The following is a 22,518-nucleotide window of genomic DNA, read 5'->3' as shown; positions in this document are numbered from 1 at the left end:
ATTTACAGTGAAACAAAAGAAACATTCTTTAACAAGAAAAAAAGATGCACCAGCTACTTCATTAACGTAATCACAGAGGTCCATTAATACTGCTTGCTAATCCTTTTATACTCCCTTTTTCTTTAAAGATATTATTTATTTATTCATGAGAGACAGAGAGAGGCAGAGACACAGGCAGAGGGAGAGGCAGGCCTCCTGCAGGGAGCTTGATGCGGATTCAATCCCATTTGGGCATGCCTACTCCATCTCACTTAGAATCCTTCAAATGTACTAAAAGTCTGTACCTACATGATCTGGCCCACCATTACCTCTTTTTTTTTCTCTCTCTCTCTCTCTCTTTTAAGATTTTATTTATCTGAGAGAGAGAGGGAGGGAGGGAGCAATGAGGGGGGTGCAGAAGGACGGGCAGAGGGAGATGGACAAGCAGACTCTTTGATGAGCAGGGAGCCTGATGTGTCAGGCTCCATCCCAGGACCCTGGGATCAGGACCTGAGCCCTGAGCCGAAGGCAGCCACTTAACTTGCTGAGCCAACCAAGTGTCCCCCACCATTACCCTTGATGCTCAACATCACCACTTTCTACTCTACCCCTTGCTCCCTCAGTTCCAACCACATTCCGGTGTCTCAAAAAAGCCTGGAGTACTCCTGCCTGATTATCTTGCACACAGGCAACTTTCTTACCTTTCTCAGTCTCAGCTCAAATACCACCTTCTCTTGATAGTTCTGTTTTGGATAAAATTTGAGATGGTTTTCTCTCACGAAAACATATACTCTCTCAAAAAAGCACCTCAACTCCAAATGAAACATGAACTGATGATGATCAGTACTTATACATCTCTTCAAAATTCTAATTGGCCCCACCCCAACTTCTTCATCCCTAGTCCAATCACAATCTAATCCAATTTGCTATCCAACCATCTCTTCCGATTGAACCACTATTCCTTGTTCTAATAAATAGAACATTTATTATCATTTTCAATGTTACCAGCCCACAAAGCACAGGTGTTTTGCCTGAATTTTTTTTCTTGGAGATTTCTTTTTTCTTTTTCTTTTTCTTTTTTTAAGATTTAATTAATTAATTTATTTATTTGAGAGAGAAAGAGGGAATGAGCAGAGGGAGGGGCAGAAGGAGGGGCAAAGGAAGAGGGACAAGCAGACTCCCTGCTGAGTCGGGGAAGCCTCTGCTTTCAATTTGGAGGATCTTGATCCCAGGGTCCTGGGATCAAGCCCAGCTGCAGGCTCCCAGCTAAGCAGGGAGTCTGCTTCTCCCTCTCCCTCTGACCCTTGTTCATTCTCTCTCTCTCTCTCTCTCTCTCCTCTGCTCTCTCTCTCTCATGCTCTCTTTCTCTCTCTCAAGTAAATAAATAAAATCTTTTAAATAAATAAATAAAATTAAAACAATTTGTAAGCTCAAACAGAGCTGCTGTGGCTGGAGAAACTGATAAGACAACATGTAACTGAGTAAGGAGGAATGGCTGGGAGACGATATGGAGGGGTTAATGTTGCCCCTCTACTACAAGATAGATTACCTAGTCTTACCTATCAAGGGGAACAAATAAGCCTACTCTTATCTTAAGTTGGTGTGTGAAATCAGAGCAGACCTACTAGAGATTCTCAATCCACTTGGAGTCACATTACAAAATTATTGGAAACTTGTGAGTGGCTGTTTCTGGACAAAATCCCTGGAAGATTGCAGAAACCAAGAGCACATGCACATTCTGTGGGGTCTGGAGGTTATACAAATGTTAGGGCCCTCCCAGGAACAGAAAGATTTCCCTGGGAACACTGTCAGGATGGGAGGGGTAGTAGTATTATAGGAAAGCTAGCACAGTTGTTAGGGCATAAAACACCATTAGTATTTGGATCTGCATAAGAACCATGAGGAAGAATAGAAAACCTTGCAAAAGAAATGGGGTGAGGAGGAGTTCCTGGGGAGGAGTTAACCACATTATGGCTAGAGATCAAAGCATTTAATCTTACCCTACAGTCTTCCCAGTAAGACTACTAGGGATCACCTTACCTGCCACTGCTCAAAAATAATAGAAACCACCCACATCTTCTATGGTTACCAAGAGTCTTGGCACCAGAAGTCCCTCCACCTTATTTGAGGTATATTCAGACAAGAAGAAGCTGGGGCTAGGGCCCCATCCTCTCCCATTGCCATTTTCCTGCGTTTCTTTCTTATGAAACACAAATCCTTTTTCCTTTGGGTCTGGGGTCTGAGGCAAAAAAAAAAAAGCCAAGGAAGGGCTTGTTCTCTGTGACCTGATGGCTTTTGTAAAAGTGTACCAAACAAATATTTGCTGCTGATTCAAATGCCAATGGTAGGGGCACTTTGGGTTAGCAGTGGTAGCTCTCAGCACTTCTGCTTTAGATGGACCCTAAGTCACTAAAGAATCTGCAGAGGTGGCATAAGGAGGATCTCCTTTTCCAACTTTAGTGTCTAATGACAAAAGGAGGGTTACAGCTGCCAAAACAATCTTTAGGGCTCTATAGAACTTATTGAGTAAGGGGAGTAGATGACAATCTGGCTCATCCTTGAGGGAGCATGACAAAGATTGAGTGGAAGTCAAATAATATCTCCCTCTTCCTATTCCAGATATAACTGATGAGCCCTCAAGAGTCTTGGGGATGGATGGTTATGAAGGAGAAGCAATGTCCAAAAATGACCCCAGATGATCACCCTAGAATGCCTGAACCATAGGCTTAGGCCAGATCCCTTCCCTTAGCTGAATAAGAAGTGCTCATGGTCAGCTTCCTATGGGGATAATGGCTTGCTTCCCATGGCTAGAGAAAAATACCATCCAAAAGGACTCAATGTCCCCAGATGTCTCCTTAAGTGCAGGGCCCAGAAAATAGGATAATTGGCTGGTATGACATCTAGACAGCTTGATTCACCAAGCAGTCTCTACGTATCTCTCCTGAAAAAGTTGCTGTCATTGAAGACCTATATGAAGCAAGAGCAGTGGGTGAAGGAGCCCTTCCACAAGAACAAAACCAAAGTTGTATCCAGCCTGCCTCCTGAACATGAGACGCCTCTCTGGAGAGATGCTAAAGAAATAGGGAGACTGTGTGTGCCTTGGTCTTTATGTGTTTCCTTAACTCAGCTGTATAACTTTGAAGTCTTGTCCCAAGCCTTGTCCAACTGGTGACCACCCCACAAAGACCTATCTAGCATGACAAAATTTTTTCCCATAAAGAAGGAGAAAATTTCAAAAGATAAGGAGAAAGCAAACAGTAAGGTGTCATCAGGGTTAATGTTTTCCCAGGCAAGTATATCTCAAGCAAAGAGGGACACTGATGCATTAGGTGGAGGTACAAGAAAGTGATGGTAATCACAGGCTGTTAAATCTATCCTGGGTTAAGAAAAGAAATGAGAACATGTGGGTGGTGATGGAGAATGAAACAGTATTTGATTTGTGGGCTGAGTTTCTCAAATAATCTTGTTAGAGCACTAGGAAATGGCAGCTAAGAAGAGAACGGGTGAAACAATTTTTTTTTAGGTTGGGCATTTTTGAACTGAATGTCCATCCTTTGATGTCTCGAAAACTTCCTTTTTATTTTACACTATTAAACCTCAAACTGTCTGCCTCTACTCACATTCTCTCAATCATTAAATTCTACCCCTTTTTAAGTGCATAAACATGACCCTTTTTCTTCCTTTACTGCCCCAACAAAACACCATCTGTTCTCTCACCTCCTACAGTTCTTTCTTAGCATGTATCCCTCAAACTTTATATAATGTGAGCAGCAAGAGTTACCTTTGAGATGGCATCTCAAAATTAGAGTTACCATCTCATTTTGCCAGGCCTTTTATTAAGCATTTCCTAATGTCTCTTTCAAACCTTACGACTAGTCTATGAAGTTGGTACCATCATTATCCTCATCTTATGGAGGAGAAACCAAGGTATAGAAAAATTTATACTTAACTCAATAGCTTGTGGTCCCAGTCTCTAGAGTGATTTCTGTATTTGTCTTACCTTCCATATAAACACATTTTGGAAGCATGATCTATGTCCTGTTCATTAGTGTATTTTCCAAGTGATCTTGGTACTTTATATAGTGTGCACTCCAAAAAAAAACTTTTTGCACTCCAAAAACTTACTGAAGAAATAATTAAGTGAGGCCATTTGGTATATACTCGGCAGCCCCTCTCCTCCTGGTCACATGCCATGCCATCTTCCTTCTTCATGCCCTCCTTTCTGAAGAGGATATACTCTTCATGGCTAATCTCATTTAAACTCCTCCAATCATCACCTGTCACTTGTTCCAGGACAGTCAATTAAATAATCACTATCTTCCTTGTCTTTTTTAAATTATCAGTCATCCACCTTTTTCCTAATTTAAGTTACTCTCCTTTCTCTCCCTTTCCTTTCGGTGCTTAATCTCTCAAAAGCTGAACTGAAAATAGTCTTTGTTCGCCACCCATTTCCTGATCTCTCTCTCTCACCCTCTGGTTCTGCTCTCACTCCTCCACTGAAATTGACCTGTCAATCATCAGATTGCCTCCTCCCAAAGGCAGTGCCAGGAGTTCCCCCTCCACCTTCCTCCTAAAATTCTGACCTCTGGGTGCTGTTCTTCTTCCTCCTCAAGCTGGTTCTTCTCTTAATCCCTGCTTCCACTTCCTCTTCCTACACACCAGTGCAAACTTACTTTGAAGCTCAAGTCTCTTAACTCTGTATTTCCTTCTCTCTTTACATTTCCCATTTATGCGCTCTCTCTCTTCAAAGATATTTCTTGTCATAATTTTCTATAATACCGACCTACCCCTAACTTTATTTTTCTTCCTTATCTTGGGTCAGCTCACTGAGCCCTAGTTAATCGCGTCTTTAGTACAAACTGGTCATCTTTCTCCTAAAACTAATTTTTAATTAGACACTCTTTTAAAGATATCCTTTAAAAAGACATCCTTTAGATGTCTTTATTTTTATTTATTTATTTTTAAAGTAGGCTCCATGCTGGGTTTGAACTCACAACCCTGAGATCAAGACTTAAGCTGAGATCAAGAGTCCAACCCTTCACCGACTGAACCATCGAGGTGCCCTTTCCTAGATGTCTTCATTTCTGCAGTTAATAGTTATCCTAGTCACTATCTGCCTCAGATATTAACCACTGTTTCTGCTGATAATATTGAAGTTCTGTGTTAAATAATAAAAGTTCCTTCTTGAGGTAGAACATCTATTTATCATTCATTGAAAATTATAACCATGGGATTTAGTGGCTGAATAAACTCTATTCTATAATCGACTCAAACTTCTCCCTATTATTGAAGTTACTTAATTTACATTTTCCTAACAATCATTACTTATAAATATGTATCCTATATTTCAGTACCTCAAACAGTATATATGGTAAAATACTGTTGAAATTAATGAAATTCCTTAGGTATGTGGCAATAAAATTACTGCATTGTAGGATTTAAATATCTTAAGATCTTCAACAAGTATTTCCAAAACTCTTCAGAAGGAATGCATCTTTTCACATCCTTACCACTGAGCAACTTTGGGGATGGGGGAAGGAAAAAGAAATGACGAATTTGGTAAGTGAAAAAGCGTAGCTCAAGTTTTCATTTACATTTCTTGGAGTACCATGAAGGTTGATTTTTTTTTTAATTTTTATTTTTTTTTTCTTTCCTATGAGCCATTTTCATTTCATCACATTCATTGGTTCATATTCTTTTCTATCTTTCTCTAATAGGGCCCTAGTGTTTTTTTCTCATCTGCCTATTATGAACACTTTACCTATTGCTCATATGAAAATTTTACATATTAAACCTTGTTAGATACATTCATAGGTTTTTCCCAGTTTCCCATTTCTTCATCTCTCTTTAATTTTACTTAACCTAAAATGCTTTTGACATATATTTCAGTGTTTTATGCTGTCAAGTCTCTTTTGCTTTGTAATGTCTCTTACATCTCTTTAGAAAGCTACTTCCCCATTCAGAGGGAGATAAGTATTATCTTACTTTTTTCCTTTTTATAAATTTTAATTTTCCCTCTAATTCTAATTTTAATTCTACCTTTGTTTTTGTTTTTGTTGTTGTTACATTGTGTTATTGTTTTGTGGGGATGAGTAAGGAATAGATGTAAATCTGATGCCTGGTCCTTTAAATATGTTCTGTTTGTTGTATGTTTTCCCTCTTTCTCCCACATTTTTAAGGGCTTTTCTTTATCCCAGTGGTCTTAATTTCATTCCAATCTCAAAATTTAGGTTCTTTAGTTTAAGGAAAGTTTTTAAGTTATTTCTTTGATGACTTCCCCTACTTTTTTTCCTCTGTAACATGAACTGCTGTTATTTGGATATCAGATCTCATGGACTGGACCTTTAATTTTTGGCACTTTTCTCTCCCAGTTTTCTATCCTTTTATCCCTATGCTCTCTCTTCTGAAGAACATCCTCATCTTTACCTTCCCAAACTCTTTCTGTGGTCTTTTCCATCTCTCTCAAAATTTTAATCTCCAATAGGTCATTTTTTATCCCTTTCTTGTGTATATGGAGCTTCCTTTTGTCCCCCCCCCCCTTCATGTCTTATTGCCCTGTTCTTATTTCATAGGTACAGTTCTTCTATCTTCCTGAAAATATTAAAACATCAATGGCTTTTGAAGGTTTTTCTCCCCCTGCGTGGTATGCTTCTTCGAAATTTCCTTTAATTAATATTTTTGTTTCAGTTTCTATCTTTCAGTTTAAGACTTTCCTCAAATGTCTGGTGATCCTTAGTTGGCTCACATAGGAGAATAACACAAAAAACTGTTTAGAAGCTCAGGGTGCATGGTGATTATGTTTCCCTTTATGGCCATCTGTCTAGGCTGTTTCTTGGGAAAGTCTCTGATGCTGGTATCTGTGAGGCTGGTCATATTCAACAGTGATGAATCTTCCAATCTTCCTCTTAGAAGGGACAGGCCTGGCTTCCCTACCACATGGAAAAGGGGTCCTGAAATTTCTAATATCCAACTTGTAAATTTCACTAAGTCAGCTTGTTTTCCTTGTGACAACCGCACTCAACTGGAAATTTCCAGTCCAGAGTCCATCTTTTTTACCTACTCTAGAAAATGAAGCTTGGTCTTCATCAGGGTGAGAATGGAGCAGTTTAGGAAGGGAGGGGATCTGAGGCTCTCACTGCTTCTTAGACACACTTTCAAGAAATCCTAAGCCTTTGGGTTCTGTAGAGACAATTGTATTGCTCCTTGGCTTTTCTCACTGCCAATTTAGGATTCAGCTTTACAGGGTGTGGTAAATCAGTTTCTATTTGTCTGTCTTTAAATTTTGCTACTATCTTATCTCCTTCACCATTTTTCTTGCTTTGTAAATTATTCCATAAACCAAAAATCTTGTTACTGTTACTTCAGGGGAGTTTTAGAGGGAGCAAAGTAAATGACTGTACTTAAACCACTATCTTTATATATCTTTTTGTTTCCCCAAATATACTTCTCAAAAATACCTAACCCTGGGCTCAAATTCTTTTTCATTGTCCCTCTATGCTCTCCATCCCTCACTTTGCTAAACTATAACCCCTGCCTTCCAAACAAACCTCTTCCTTGAGAGACCCCCACCAACCCTAGGCCTCCCCACCAATTATTTGTCTGGGCCATTCATTTGGTGCTTAATACAAACTGTTGAAGTGGGAGCTCTCCAGAATGCTCTACTTGACAGCTTTCACCTCTAATGGATACTTGTCTAAAGTAATAAATCCTTTCTGTGAGATGTGCTTGCTTCTATTTCCAATATATCTGTATGTTTATGACCCATAAATTTCAAAATTCTCTTCTTGGTAAACTGCATGGAAAAGAGAAGATAAGAAGGTGATTTTTCCTGTGTACACTTTGTGCCTCAAATGCCAATATCTGACATCTATTTCCTATTTAGGAACATCCAGGAGTTTGGATATAGAGAAGACAGATGGTAGGGAAGTGTCAGGCATGAACAGGATAGATTAAGTTGTGACAGATTGGGACTTGGACTTTATTTGGTGGGGAGGACTTGGCCTTTAAATCAATTTAAATGTCACATTGTGGGAAAAAAAAGTCACATTATGATTTCATTGTGACATAATAAATTGAGCATGAAAATATTAATCTCATTAGAATCTTTTCTGTTTACTTTCCTCTTGTTACATGGATACTGGAGCAGTCACAGTGGTATCTAATAATAGAGAGAGGAAGGAGCCATGTCTTTTTTGAACCCCATTATCTCCAAGACATAGCCACTCTATGGAGCTTTGAGGCAACTTCTAACAGGCTTCTTTAAACTATCAATACATTTTAAATACTTTTTTTTGAGAGAGAGAGAGAGTCCGCACGTGCACGTGCCGTGAGTGGGGGCTGGGGAGGGGCAGAAGTTGAGGAGAGAATCTCAAGCAGACTCTGCACTGAGCATAGAGCCTGATGCAGGGCTCTATCCCATGACCTTGAGATTATGACCTGAGGTGAAACCAAGAATCAGACACTTAACCAACTGAGCAACCCAGGCTCCCCCAAATACACTTCTTGAGTAGCATGGAAGTCTGGTTCTTGGACTTCCCCAGAGATTCTAAACTACTTAATGTTTGGGGAAAAAATTGCAAAAACGAAACAAAACAAAAACCAAAAAAAAACCTTTTCCCTTAAATTTCTATAGTATGCACCTAAAGAACCCTGACAGGTATGCTTCCTATTCTCACTCCTCAAAAACAATCACTCTTTTTTTTAGCTGTTTCTTGTGTTTTCTTTTTCCAATATTTCTAGGCTTTTCAGTTTTAGATATTGTGGACAGTCATACTATAAAAGACAAATTTAATTCTCTTATGCGCCATCCCAACACAGACCTTCCCTACCCCATCATGTCATATAGCTATATCAATTTTTTTGGTTACATCAAGTCTATATTTTTACCATGCAAAACTAGTTACAGCTGATGATTGAATTTCCACGTACAAAATTGTATTTATTGGGGAGTTAATAACTGCCTCATTGTTTCATTTGCTTGGTTTCATAAATATTCATTCATTCCCAAATTCATTTCCAGTAGTGTAAATACATAAAACACATCAGGTACTAAGTCAGATTTCTCTCTTCAGAAATATTCTTCCTGGAGCCCTCCATATGCTTACTTGAATCTGACTGCTTAGTCTTTAGGTCACTGCATAGTCTGCAGCCTGGGGTTTCTGTTTATCATAATCCTGGGGATTCTCCTTCCCTTCTATGTTAGATCCCTGATTCTTCCCATCTCAGTCTTCTTTCCTGGTTTACCCCCTCATGTTGATGGAGCATATTCATTAGGAGCATTCTTGGAGGTCATATTAGAGATTATTAAGTAGCTCACAGAATCTCCAGAAGGACCAGAGAACAGGTTTTGGAGACTATGCATCTAGGAACGATACCCAAAGTATCCAACAATCTATATTAAGGTATTTCTATAACTTCTTTGGTCCAAGGTACTAAAGACCATGACCAATGGACCTTACTAACTAGAGCCTACGCCACTGCTGCCTCTGAAAGCTCACTGTCTCTCACCACCTCCTCCAGGAACAGATCCTATGCAAAACTGACCTTCTCACAGTTCTTCAAAGTGAGGTCTTTCATGGAAGTTTCTGATGGGAAAAGGCTAGGTCATATGCCTTACGTCTTTGCTGAAACAGATGCTGGATAATTGAGTTCTGGCTTCAATTTTGGAAAGGCAGGGGTCCTAATATGGGAATTTCCCCAAATATAAAAAGGGAATTCAAAGTTGGTCACAAATATAACAACTGTCTACTAAAGTTTGCCTGCCTGAAATGCCTTTTATTTCTACCTTTATGCTTTTCTTACAGGATTCTGAAGAAATTGTTCCATTGAATTTTAACTTCTAGAAATCCAAAAACCAATGTGTTTTCTGATCCTTTTTGTGCAACCTGCTTTTACTCTCTTGACATTTTTAGGATATTCCTTTGCTCGTTATTTTCAGAGATTTCATTAAGATATGATTTGTAAGTCTTTTTGTTAACTATTGAGCTAGACTCTCTCACATAGAAACTCATGTGCTTCATTGCTGTGAAACTTTCTGATAACCGATTTTTTTTTTAATATATATTCCTTCCCACCATATTTTCAGTTCACTCTCTCTGGAAATACAATTAGTTGGTTATTAAACCTCTTGGTCTGATCCTCTAATTTTCTTATCTTTGTTCTCCTATTTTCCATCTTTTTGTTCTTATATTTTATTTTCAAAATCTTTTAGCAGTTATTTTTAATTTCCAGAAATTCTTTTTTGCTCTCTGAATATTCCTTTTATTATAGATTTTTGATATTTTCCATGGCTGAGGATTTTCTCTTCTCTCTCTAGAAGTATTAATTCTAGTGATTCTTTTTAAAGTTTCATTTGCTTTCTATATTGTGTCTGTTTCCCCTTAATTGACCCTTCCAGGATGTTTTGGTTTTGGTCTTTCATGTTAAGTGCTTTCCTCATAGTTATTCTTGGCTTATGTTTAAGAGCCAAGCACTGAAGACTTGCATTTGCTATGTATGGTTGGTAAGCTTCACTGAGAGTGCTCTGACAAAGATCTAGTCATTTCCTTTGAGGAATGGGGCAACTGTCAGTACCCAAAGTTAAGAGAATAATGAAAAAACTTTAAATTTATGTATCTTATTCATTTGAAATTAGGGACCAGGAATTTATAGTGTTTTAATTTACTGTTTTTGAGAAACATTAAATAATAGGGAAAATTGCACAAATAACAAAAGCCTGCATTCCAGTCAGAATTGACATTCTTAATATTGTGTCATATTTGCTTCAAGTGGCTTTTTTAAAAACAGCTTTATTGAGATATAATTTACAGAACAAAAATTTCACCCATGTCAAGTGTACAATTCAATAATTTTTGGTATATTTACAAAGCTGTGCAACCATCACCATAATCTAGTTTTAGAACATTTCCATCACTTGAAAAAGAAATCTCATGCCCATTTTCAGTCACAACCCATTTCCACCCTCAGCTCTAGGCAACCACTAATCTGTCTATAGATTTGCCTATTCTGGACATTTCATATAAATAGGATCATATCATATGAGGTTTTATGTGTCCGGCTTGTTTCACTCCACGTTTTTGAGGTTCATCCTTGTTGTAATATGTATCAGTATTTTGTTTCTTCTTATGGTTGAATAATATTCCATTGTTACGAATGAATTGTTCATAGTAGTTTTTTTATCCATTCATCTGTTGATAACATTTAGGTTGTCTTCATTTTTTGCTATTATGAATAACACTGTTATGCATATTCAAGTACAAGTCTGTGTGGACATGTGTTTTTATTTTTCTTGCGTACATACCTAGGAGTGGGATTGCTGGATCATATGGTAACTCCTGTGTTTAATGTTTTGAGCTGCTGCTACATTGTTTTTCTGAAGCCTGCAACATTTTAATTTCCACCAGCAACATAGAAGCATTCTTAAGTCTCAACATTCTCACCAAAACTTTTGGTCTTTTTTTTAAAATGGTACTTCTAGTTGGTGTGAAGTATCTTGTGGTTTTGTCTTTCCTTAACAACTTATTTGACACTGAACATTTGTTCCTATATTTGTTGCCCATTCATATGTCTTTCCTGAAGAAATTTCTATTCAAATTCTTTGCTCATTTTTCCAGTTGTCTTATTATGGAATTGCAAGAGGTCTTTAACATGTCCTGGTTTTAAGTCCCTTGTTGAGTATATCATTTGCAAATATTTTCTCCCAGTCTGTGGATTATCATTTCACTTTCTTGATTTTATCTTTTGAAGTGGACAAGTTTTGAATTTTGATGAAGTGCAACTTATCAATTCTCTATTGCTTGTGCTTTTGCTGTTGTTAAGAAATCATTGCCTAACCCAAGGTCATGCAGATATAGTCCTGTTTTCTTCTAAGACTTTTTTTAAAATTTTTATTTATTTATGATAGTCACACACAGAGAGAGAGAGAGGCAGAGACACAGGCAGAGGGAGAAGCAGGCTCCATGCATCGGGAGCCGGACGTGGGATTCAATCCCGGGTCTCCAGGATCGCGCCCTGGGCCAAAGGCAGGCGCTAAACCTGGGTTCCCTTCTTCCAAGACTTTTATAGTTTTGCTTACATTCTAGATCAATTTTGACTTAATTTTTGTATATGGGATCCAAACTCATTCTTTAAAAGTATGTGGATATCCATTGTTCCAGGAACATTTATTGAAAAAAACTATTCTTCCACTGTTGAATTGTCTTGAAACCTTTATCAAAATCAACTGGCCATATATCTAAGGGTTTATTTCAGGCTCTCAATTCTTATTAAATATATATATATATATGTATATGTATATGTATACATATATATATACACACATATACACACATACATATATATTGATATGAGTATATGTAAGCAAACCAATGTCTTCTTATAACTTTGTATTAAGTTTCAAGGTCAGGTAGTCCTCCGAATTTTTTCTTCTTTTTCAAGATTGTTTTGGTGATTCCAGGTCCTTTGTGTTTAAATATCAACTTTAGGATGAAATTTTAACTTCTGGAGGGAAAAAAAGCCAGGAGCAATTACAATAGGATTGCACAGAAACCATAGATCAATTTGGGGAGTATTGCCATCTTAACAAAATTAGGTCTTCTGACCATGAATATGGAATGACTTTTCATTTATTTAGTTCTTCTTTAACAATGTTGTGTAGTTTCCAGTGTGGAGGTCTAGCATTTCTTTTGTTAAATTTATTCCTAAGCATTTTATTCTTGTTGATGCTATTGCAAATTGAATTATTTTCTTAATTTCATTTTCAATTCAGATTGCTCACTGCTAATGTACAGAAATCTGGTCTTGTATCCTGAAATCTTGCTGAACTTACTAGTTCTAGTAGTCCTTTACTGATTCGTTAAGATTTTCTCCATATTAAATCACGCCATATGTCAATAAAGATAGTTTTATTTCTTTCTTTCCAATTTAGATGCCTCTTTTTCTTGCCTAGCTGCCCTGATTAGAATCTTTGGTGTAATGTTGAAAAGAAGTAGTAAGAATAGACATCATAAAGGGTTTCATTCCTACTTTGAATTCTTTTAAATAGAAGAAATAAATGTTTCAGATGATGTAAACCCCAAATCCTAATCTCCTTTTCCTCCAAAGCCCCATAAACAACTATTATGAATTTGGTGAATTTTTTATTGGTAGATGTCTTTTCATTTGTACGTGTGTATGTATTGTGGATCCACTAATAATATGGAGTATTGTTTTATGTATCTATTTTATTTTATATAAAATGATTTAGTAACAAATATGCTTATTTTTTTCAATTTTTATGTCTCAATTCATATATACAAAAATAGTTTGTCATAAGAATACATTTAATCCATTTCCCTATTAGTATTTAGATTACTTTCAGTGTTTTTTTATTACAAACAACACTGCACTAAAAACCTTGTACATGTGTTTTTGTAATTATATGTGAGAATTTACCTAGGGTAGATATTTTTTAGGAGATACAGAAACTACATTTTGTATTTTATTAGCAAGGTCAAGCTCCTAATTAACATATGCACTAGCAGAGTAGGAGAGTTTCTTTCTCCACACACTCAAATGCACTTGGTGATGTCCAATTTTTAATTATCTGATTGGCAAAATAATTTATTTCCTTTTATATTATTGTGTGGCTTGTTTCCTGATGAGGTGACATAATTTTTCATTGATTACTGACCTTCTGTGGGTTTCAGTTTTAGGAGTTAGCAGTTACATCCTTTGCTCATTTTTTCAGTTACTTTTCTTTTTCTACTGATTTGTAGGAGTTCTTTAAATGTTTGTGATACTAATTGTGTCTATTGTAATAAGTATCTTACCTCATCCCACCACCTCCATCTAAATTTGCTTATCACATATTTTAGTTGTTTTGAAAAATTAAATGTAATCAAACTCACTAATCTTTTCTATTATGATTTGTTTCCTTATCTCCTGTTTTAGTAACCCACTGTTCTCAAAGTCACAAAGATTTAATTTTCTTTTGTTTCCTTTGTGTTTTATCTTTATCTGTTTCATCCATTCAGAACATCATCTCGTTGTTGGGAGGTAGGGATCTATATTGTTGTTTCAGGTTTGTTTGTTGTAGAAATCTAATTGTCTACCACCATTTTCCCACTGAGTTGGAATCCTCCACTCTCATATACCAAGTTCCAACATAAGTATGGATTTCTTTCTAAATTCTCAATTCAGGGATCCCTGGGTGGCGCAGCGGTTTAGCGCCTGCCTTTGGCCCAGGGCACGATCCTGGAGACCTGGGATCGAATCCCACGTTGGGCTCCTGGTGCATGGAGCCTGCTTCTCCCTCTGCCTATGTCTCTGCCTCCCTTTCTCTCTCTATCTCTCTCTCTCTGTGACTATCATAAATAAAAATTTTTAAAAAAAGTAAATTCTCAATTCAAGTCCACTGATTTGCCCATTTCTGTGCCGAGTCTATACCGTTTTAATTACAATAGCTTCAAAAAATAATAATAATAATAATTACAATAGCTTCATACTTAGTATTGATAATTGATGAGGCAAGTTCCTATGTGCTTATTCATCTTGTCCAGAATTAATTTGGGTATACTGGTAGAGTTAAACTTCAGTATTAACTTTAGGACACATTTTTCAACTTCCACAAAAGTCCCGTTGATTTGAATTGAAATTATATGAGGTAGAAAAAATTTGAGATAGACATAGTTCCCATATTGGGCATTCTCATTTCCTAATTGGTATTCCCCCATTTATTCAGATCTTGTATGTATTTCAAAAAATTTCAGAATTTTATCAATAAAGATAATGCATCCATTGCCTTAGATATATTCTTAGGATCTTCTTAATTTTTTGAGTGTATTGTAATGACATTTTTTCTATTAATTTTCATTATGTATTGCTCTAAGTATCTTTTCAAATGTTGTACCTCTTTATCCTATTATAGTAGCCTGACCATTGATTCTAGAGTTTTCCAAATAGATGATCATATTTTCTGAAAAAAATGCAAAAATTATATTTCATCTTTTCCAATAGTCATAGTTTTTTTTCTTTTCTTTCCTTCTTTCTTTTTTCTTTTTTTTGAGCTGGGCAAGAATGGAAGTCTTATATAATTAGATATAATCTCTAGTAAAATATCAAATGTTGACTGATTTAGTAGAAATTCTACACTCATTTCAGATTTTATTAAGAGTGATTCTAAACTTTAAGTTACATCATATCATTTATCACCTAATATGACACATTTTTGAGTGACAGGGACCCAAGATAGATAGACATAAACCAGGACTCTACTAAATTGACCAAGTATTTGAATATTTGAACAATGTAATCTAAAAATTGACCTAATAGGCATATGTTGAATGAAGTTTGTACTCCCAAACCACAGAATGTAATTTTTTCAAGTATTATGCAAACTTTACAAAATTGACCATAAAACTGTGGCCATAAACCAAATCTTCACAAATGTCATAGGGTAAAATTAAAAGCAGGCAGGATATAATTAGAAACAATAAAGTTAGAAATTAATATTTAAAAAAACACCTAGAAAACCCTCAATTTTATAAAATTGAAAATAAATTTCTATACAAACCTTTAATCAGAAAGAAACAGAAATGAAAATTAGGAAATACTTTTAATTAGAGTGGGTATTCTATATTTCAAATCTTGTGGGATGCTGGTAAAGGGTATTAAAAGGAAGATCTACAGACTTAAGTAAATATCTAAGAAAGGAAATAAAAGAAGTTTGAAAAATTCCATCTCAGAAAGTTAGAAAAAAAGCAAAGAAAGTAGAAAAAAGAGAATAATAATAAAAATACAAACAGAAATTGATGAAATATTAAACCAATATAAATTAGGGAGGACAAACAAAACCCCAGAAGTTCGTTTTTTGAAGTCAAATAACATTGACAAACCTCTGTTGAAAATAGTAAAGACCAAAAATAGAAGGCACAAATAACCAATGTCAGGAAAGATAAAAAGATCATCACAATAACTGCTATAGACATTAAAGAAGATATGATAGTATAAACCACTTTAAGCCAATATATTTTAAAATTCAGATGAAACACATTCTTAGAAAAACATAATAGCAAAATGGACAGAAGAAATAGAACAGCATATATCTATAACCATCAAGAAAAGTGAAACAGTAACCAAAACTCTCTTCACAAAGAAAATTCTAAGCCCAGATGACCTAACCTGCAAATTTTACCAAACATTCAAAGAATAATGCCAACCTTAGACAAATTTCCCCAGAGAGCAGAAAAAGAATATTTTCCAACACATTTTACGATATAAATGTCATGATACAAGTCTCCAATGAGGACACTATGAGAAAGGAACATAATGGGCTAATCTCACTTATGAACATAGATGTGAAAGTCCTAAATAGAATCTGAGTAAACTGATTCCAGCAATAGACTCATCATGATCAAGATGGGTTTATTTCAAGAATGAAAGACTGGTAGTTAAATTAATTAATACATAACACACTAATAGACTAAAAGAACCTCACTAGATGTAGAAAAGTGTTTGATAAAATTTACCATCCATTTAGTAAACTAAAAATTTTATGGAAATTTTATCAAATAAAGTGCATCTACCCCAAAGCTTCAGGCCACATAATACTGAATAGTGAAAGTTAAAAGCTTTCCCTTTCTGATCAAGAAAAAGACAAGATGCCTGTGATTTCTTTAATCAACATTGTGCTGGATGTCCTATCCAACATAAAGCCGCAAGGAAAAAAAGAGAGGAGGGGATAAATTGGAAAGGAAGAGAAAAAGCTGTCATTATTCACAGGTATCACTGTATATGTGAAAAACCTAAAAGATCTACAAATAAGCTATTTTAACTAATAAAATGGGTCTCTGAATTTAAAATAGCAATATATAAAAAAACAATTTATATATACCAGCAACAATTAAACAATAAAAATTTAAGAGACCATTTACAATAGTATTAAAAATTAAGTGGCACCCTAACGCTTACCCTAACAAAATCTTGCAAGTCTTCTATAAAGACAATAATATAAGTTTACTTAGAAGCAATTAAAGTAGACCAAAACAAATGGAAAGATATAACCCGTTAGTAGGTTTAAAGATTCAATATTGTAGAATTGCCAATTCTTATGGTAAACAATAGATTTGCTGTTATTCTAATCAAAATCTTAAAAGTATTTTTGTAGAAAATCTTACATTTTATATTGAGGCATGAAGGGCCAAGAATAATAAAGCACTCATAAAAGAGGAACAATAGAAGACTTGCTTTACCAGACTTCAAGACCCCTCTACACACTATGCATAAAAAGGAATTACTGGTAGAACTGTGAAACATAGAACTACAAAACTTTCAGAAAATAATATCCAAGAATATCTATATATATATAACTTCAAAGGAGGAAGACCCTCTTAATAAATACCATATACTAAGCAGAAAAGGAAAAGATTCATCAACTGAACTACCCAAAATACTACAACTTTTTGTATATCAAAATATACCAAAAGGAGGAGCCAAGAAATGGAAAATCCACATGTAGCACAAGTAAGTAACAGAAATGGTACCTAAAGTATTAAGAACTCATAAGAATCAATAGGAAAAAAGACTTGATACCTCACAAAAGAAGAAATCCAAATGGACATAAAACATATGCGAGGTGATTAGCAATCAAGAAAATGCAAATTCAGACCTCAATAAGATATTACTATCAGCCACCAGGTGACCTAAAATTGAAAAGCTGGACAATATCAAATGTGGTGAGACTATGGAACAAAAACCCTCATCCTGCTGATAAGGATATATATAAACGAAACGTACACACCTCCATCTCTGCACATTTATAAGAATGTTTATACTGGCATCATTTGTAATACCCATACCAGAAAACATAATTATTAGAATAAACAACATATATTGTATACGTTTACACAATGAAATTCTACATAATATACTACAGCTACACAATATACACATTAAGTAGAAAGGGAAAAACAAACACAATCAACACATATGATTCATTTATATAAACATTTTGGACATCTAAATAAAGTTTAAAAATTGGCAAGACTAAATATCATTTAGAAATAAATACATATGGGATCCCCGGGTGGTGCAGCGATTTGGTGCCTGCCTTTGGCCCAGGGCGTGATCCTGGAGACCCGGGATCGAATCCCACATCGGGCTCCCGGTGCATGGAGCCTGCTTCTCCCTCTGCCTATGTCTCTGCCTCTCTCTCTCTCTCTCTCTCTCTGTGACTATCATAAATAAATAAATATTAAAAAAAAAAAGAAATAAATACATAGCATTTATTGAAACTTATTTGGGAGCTTTATATTTGATTAAATTTTGTAAATCTTCAATGTTTATAAAAAATAATGTGTATTCTCTTAAAAGGATTTTATATACATATAAATGCAATATACAAATACATATGCATATATAAGTGCAATAAGCATATGTATCTATGCACACAATGCATCACTGCTGTTAATTTGTCTGCCTGAGCAATCTGAGAGAAAATGTTTAAAAAAATGCCCATTGATTGTGGATGTCAGTTTTACCTTTTAATTCTTATTTTTGCTTTATATTTTTCCACCAAACTATGTACTTAGTTGCATACATTTTTAGGATTGTAGTATTTTCCTAGTAGATTTTCTTTATGATTCAGTAAGATGGCCCTATTCATGTCCTTGTTAATGTTATTCTATTTAAAGAAAACTTTTGATAATTCGTGTTGCTACACAGTTTTTTTGTTGGTATTGCTTAGAATTGCCTGGTATGCCTGTCTCTTTATTTTCCCCATTTTAGTTGTTTAGTTTTAACTGTTTTTTAAGATGTTTGTTTTTAACTGTCTTAGTAACTATGGGCTGGCCAGCTAATGAGATAGCCATGTACTCAGATTACGTAAGAGGTGGTTAAATTATACTATTATCCAGTAATCTAGCCTGGACCATCAGCAAATTTCATTTTGAAGCTGTCTCCAGAAAAGTCCTCTCTCTGGGCCTCAGAGCATCATCATTTAAAATCGGGATTTTGTTGGTGTAAGGCAGGGTATTATTCTTATCAAAGCAAAGGACCAGTTTGTTTGTTTTTTTCCCTTAGAAAATTTGTCATTTTCAGGTTAAAAATTTTAAATGGATGTCATTATTTATGTTTATTTTTAAATGTGATTTCTGACTTGTGATCATTGGGAGTTTTCTCTCAATTTTCTTATTAAAAGCCTCAAAGAAACATTTTCAAGCAAAATTTTAACATTTTGTGGGTTGGTAGCTTTGTAAAAGAGGTTTACAAGAATTGGGGGAAATGATTCAATTGAAAAATGAGGCAGGTTGGGTTAAATTAGAATTGTGATTGGATTGGGGGTGAGGCTGATTGAATTAGAATTTTGATGATACATGTAGAGCCTGATAGTCACATGACTTTTCATTTAGTGATTCTTTCCTGAAAAGAAATCATGTTTCTGGGTCTTGGCGTATCTTCATGTCAAACCTGGATTTCAGACTAGTAGAATGAAAGTTATTTTTTTTCTCCTTTAAAATATAAAAGAGATTAAAGCAATGACTTTTTCCATCAAAATGTGACTTTTTTCCTGTTAAATTCATTCACTCACTCACTCATTCGGCCATTCATTCACTCATTCACTCATTTGGAAAAAAATGGGTGGGCACTCTTGGTACCAGGCACTGTTTTCAGTGCTTGGACTACTTTACTGGGATAAACAAAGATGCTGCTCTTTGGGTTAGGTAGAAAAAGAAATACTAAACGTAACTAAATTATATAGGCTTATGGAAGATGATAAATGCTATGTAAAAAAGAAAAGTATAGCAGGATAAGCGAGATAAGGAGTACACAATGTTGCAGGACCCACGTGGAAGATGGTACAACTTTAAATAGGGCTGTCATCGTTGGGTGACCTCATTTAAACACAGACCTGCATAAGACAAGTAAGAGTGTTCTGAACAAGGAAATAGCTATGGCAGGAGCTATGATCAGATAACACCAGGAAGGCATGTAGCCTAGAGAAGCAGAAGCAAGACAGGAAATGGATTAGGTAGGAAAGAGCCTTGTAGGTCATTGGGAGCACCTTTAATTTTCCATGAGACAGACAGGGATCCAATGCCTATTGTCTAACTAGATCTCCTTTTCTCCAACCCTATCCAATTGTATTGCTAATTTTTAAAAATTAATGCCAGTCTGATACTACAGTATAATTCATCATTGGTTTACTTTCATTTTCCTAATAGGGAGGTTTTGTGTCTTTTATATTTACTGTTTCTTTGGAAGTGCTTTTTCTGGATGGCCCGTTTATGTTCTTTGCTCATTTTTTTACCGGGTTGTTTGTATTTTGTTATGTGTAGTAGTAGTTGTAGTAGTAGTAGTAGTAGTAGTAGTAGTAGAAACATTTTATATGTCCTAGGTATTACAAAATTTACCTGTTCATCTAACATTTATCTTTTGAGTTTGTTTTCAGCATATTCTGCAACAAAATTAAAATTTTATATAGATAAATTTTTACAATTGCTTCTTTTACAGGTCTTAGGTGTTGTGTCTTGCTCAAAGGATAAAGTTCCTAGGTTATACAAATAGCCTCTGAAGTTTTCTTAGATTTTTATGGTTTCTTTTTTCCTTTTGGATATTCAACAGGATGCAGTGCCTGTGGCAGCAGCTTTGAAGCTAGAACTCCTGCATTGCATGGTGCCACAAGAATAGTCAGTTTTGAAATCATAGTTATTTTATAAAACATCCTTTTCACATTGAATTAAAATCCTACCTTTGTCATATGAAAATGAAGGAGCATTTTAAAAGTTATGATATATTAGATCATATCCAATACCTGGTAAGAATGATCTAAAAGGGACAGATTCATAGATTATGAGAGAGAAGAAATATAACAGGATGCCAGTTACTATGAAGGCTGAAGGGATTGAGACTCAGACCACAAAGGAGAGGGCTGAGATTACCTCAGCTCTACTAAACCATTGAAAGCTGAGGGTATGGGTATAGTCATAGGCAGCTTGCTAGAACTGCTGGAAGGCACATGAGAAATCCTTATTTAAGAACTTTAATTTTCTGAGAAAAGTCATATCACTCACTCCTGGGAAAGAGTATGAGAAGAGAAAAGAGGTTGGAAGAGGTGTGTAGATTTGAAGAAAGAGGGGAAGTGTGGGAAATCCTATCACTGCAGAGTGAGAAAATAAACAATCAGAAGAGTCTAAGAGCTTTGGTAGGCAGAATTTAGGGCGTAGCTGGATTTCTGTGGTAATGAGAATTCCTGGGAGATTATCTAAGATTTTTGCCAGTAAAGATAGCTGATGGGGTGAATTTTAAGTTTTTAGTAAACTTTTAGTTTCTTTTACTAATACCTTCAAATCATTTAAGTGAAAAGCTTTTAGTTTCTTTTATTAGTACCTTAAAATCACCTAAGGAAAAACTTTTTAGTTTCATTTTTTAATAAATAGTTTCAGATCATTTAAGTCAAAGCTTATAATTTTGTAGGCTGATTGTGTTGTATGTTGGTGTCAATAAAATTACAGGGATGATTACTTAATCACAGTGATCCAAAGATTAGGTGATGGGCTAAGAGATAAATGAATCAGGGTGACTGACTCAGGGCTGATAAGGGCAGATGGAACATAAAAACCAGGGGTATGTTCTATAATTGTGTTTCCCACTTTGTTACTTCATTCCTCCACTCCATAGTACATCAATCATTCATTCATTCAACAAATACTTACTCAGCACCTATTATGTGCCAGGCACTGTTCTATATGCAGAGGATACACCAGTGAACAAGAGAGACAAGGTTCCTGCTTTCCTGGAACTTACATTCTAATACAGGAAGATAGACAATAATAATAAAAATAATATTAATAATAATAATAATAGCTAACATTAATTTAGCTAGTACTGTTTGCTGAGATTGTTTTAAGTACTTTACAAGTATTCATTCACTTAATCCTTATCAGAACAATAAGAGGTAAAGACTAGAATTATCCCCATTTTATGTAGTGGGCACTGACAACATAAAAAAGGGAAAATAACTCCTTTTAAAGCAAAGGTTAAATAACTAAGAAAAGGCACACCTGGAATTTAGCACCAAGAAAGGCTACAGATCTCTTTCCCTTAATGACTTTGCTGTGCTCCTTCTCAGACAAGAAACAAGGAGAGAAACAATAAATAGAATAACTTTGGTAGTATTCGGGACTACAAAAAAAATAAATAAATAAAGGAGGGCGACACGATGGTATTTGAATGTTGGGGGTGTGGGGAAGAAAATGAAGATGTCAGGGAAAGCCTCACTGATGCAGTGACATTTGAGCTGAGGCTTGAAGGAGGTTAACACGGTTATCTTGAGGCACAGGCAAGAGAAAACCCAGTGCAAAGGAAATCTTATCCTTTGTGAAACAGAAATGCCCTGTTGGCTGTGGCTGGAGTTCAATATGTAAAAGAACGTCTGATTAAAAGTGAAGTCAGGCAGATAGGCGGGAACCAGACCCCTTGGGTTCTCAGGTCACATTAAAGAATTTGACCTTTATTCTAAGTGCAGTGGGGTTTTTAGGCAGAAGAGTAACACTACCTGATCCA

At 35.6% G+C, this 22,518-nt stretch overlaps 1 protein-coding gene across 4 annotated transcripts in view; it reads right to left on the bottom strand.

Annotated features, from left to right (window-relative positions):
- KDM4D (lysine demethylase 4D) overlaps window positions 1-22,518 on the bottom strand; it is a 34,800-nt gene that overhangs the window by 10,987 nt on the left and 1,295 nt on the right. For 2 of the 4 annotated variants that reach the window (XM_077867479.1, XM_077867477.1), the window contains exon 2: window positions 21,669-21,762. The exons of 1 other annotated variant lie outside the window; for it this stretch is intronic. The gene's annotated coding sequence lies outside the window, so the exon portion shown is untranslated. Of the gene's footprint in view, window positions 1-21,668; window positions 21,763-22,016; window positions 22,077-22,518 lie in introns of all 4 variants that reach the window. One more of the 4 variants, XM_077867478.1, reaches the window with a different exon arrangement.

Source organism: Canis aureus, chromosome 23 (assembly GCF_053574225.1).
Source record: "Canis aureus isolate CA01 chromosome 23, VMU_Caureus_v.1.0, whole genome shotgun sequence".
Lineage (NCBI taxonomy): Eukaryota > Metazoa > Chordata > Mammalia > Carnivora > Canidae > Canis > Canis aureus.
The sequence above is the reverse complement of the archived record's forward strand: the minus strand, read 5'-3'. Positions and strand labels throughout refer to the sequence as shown.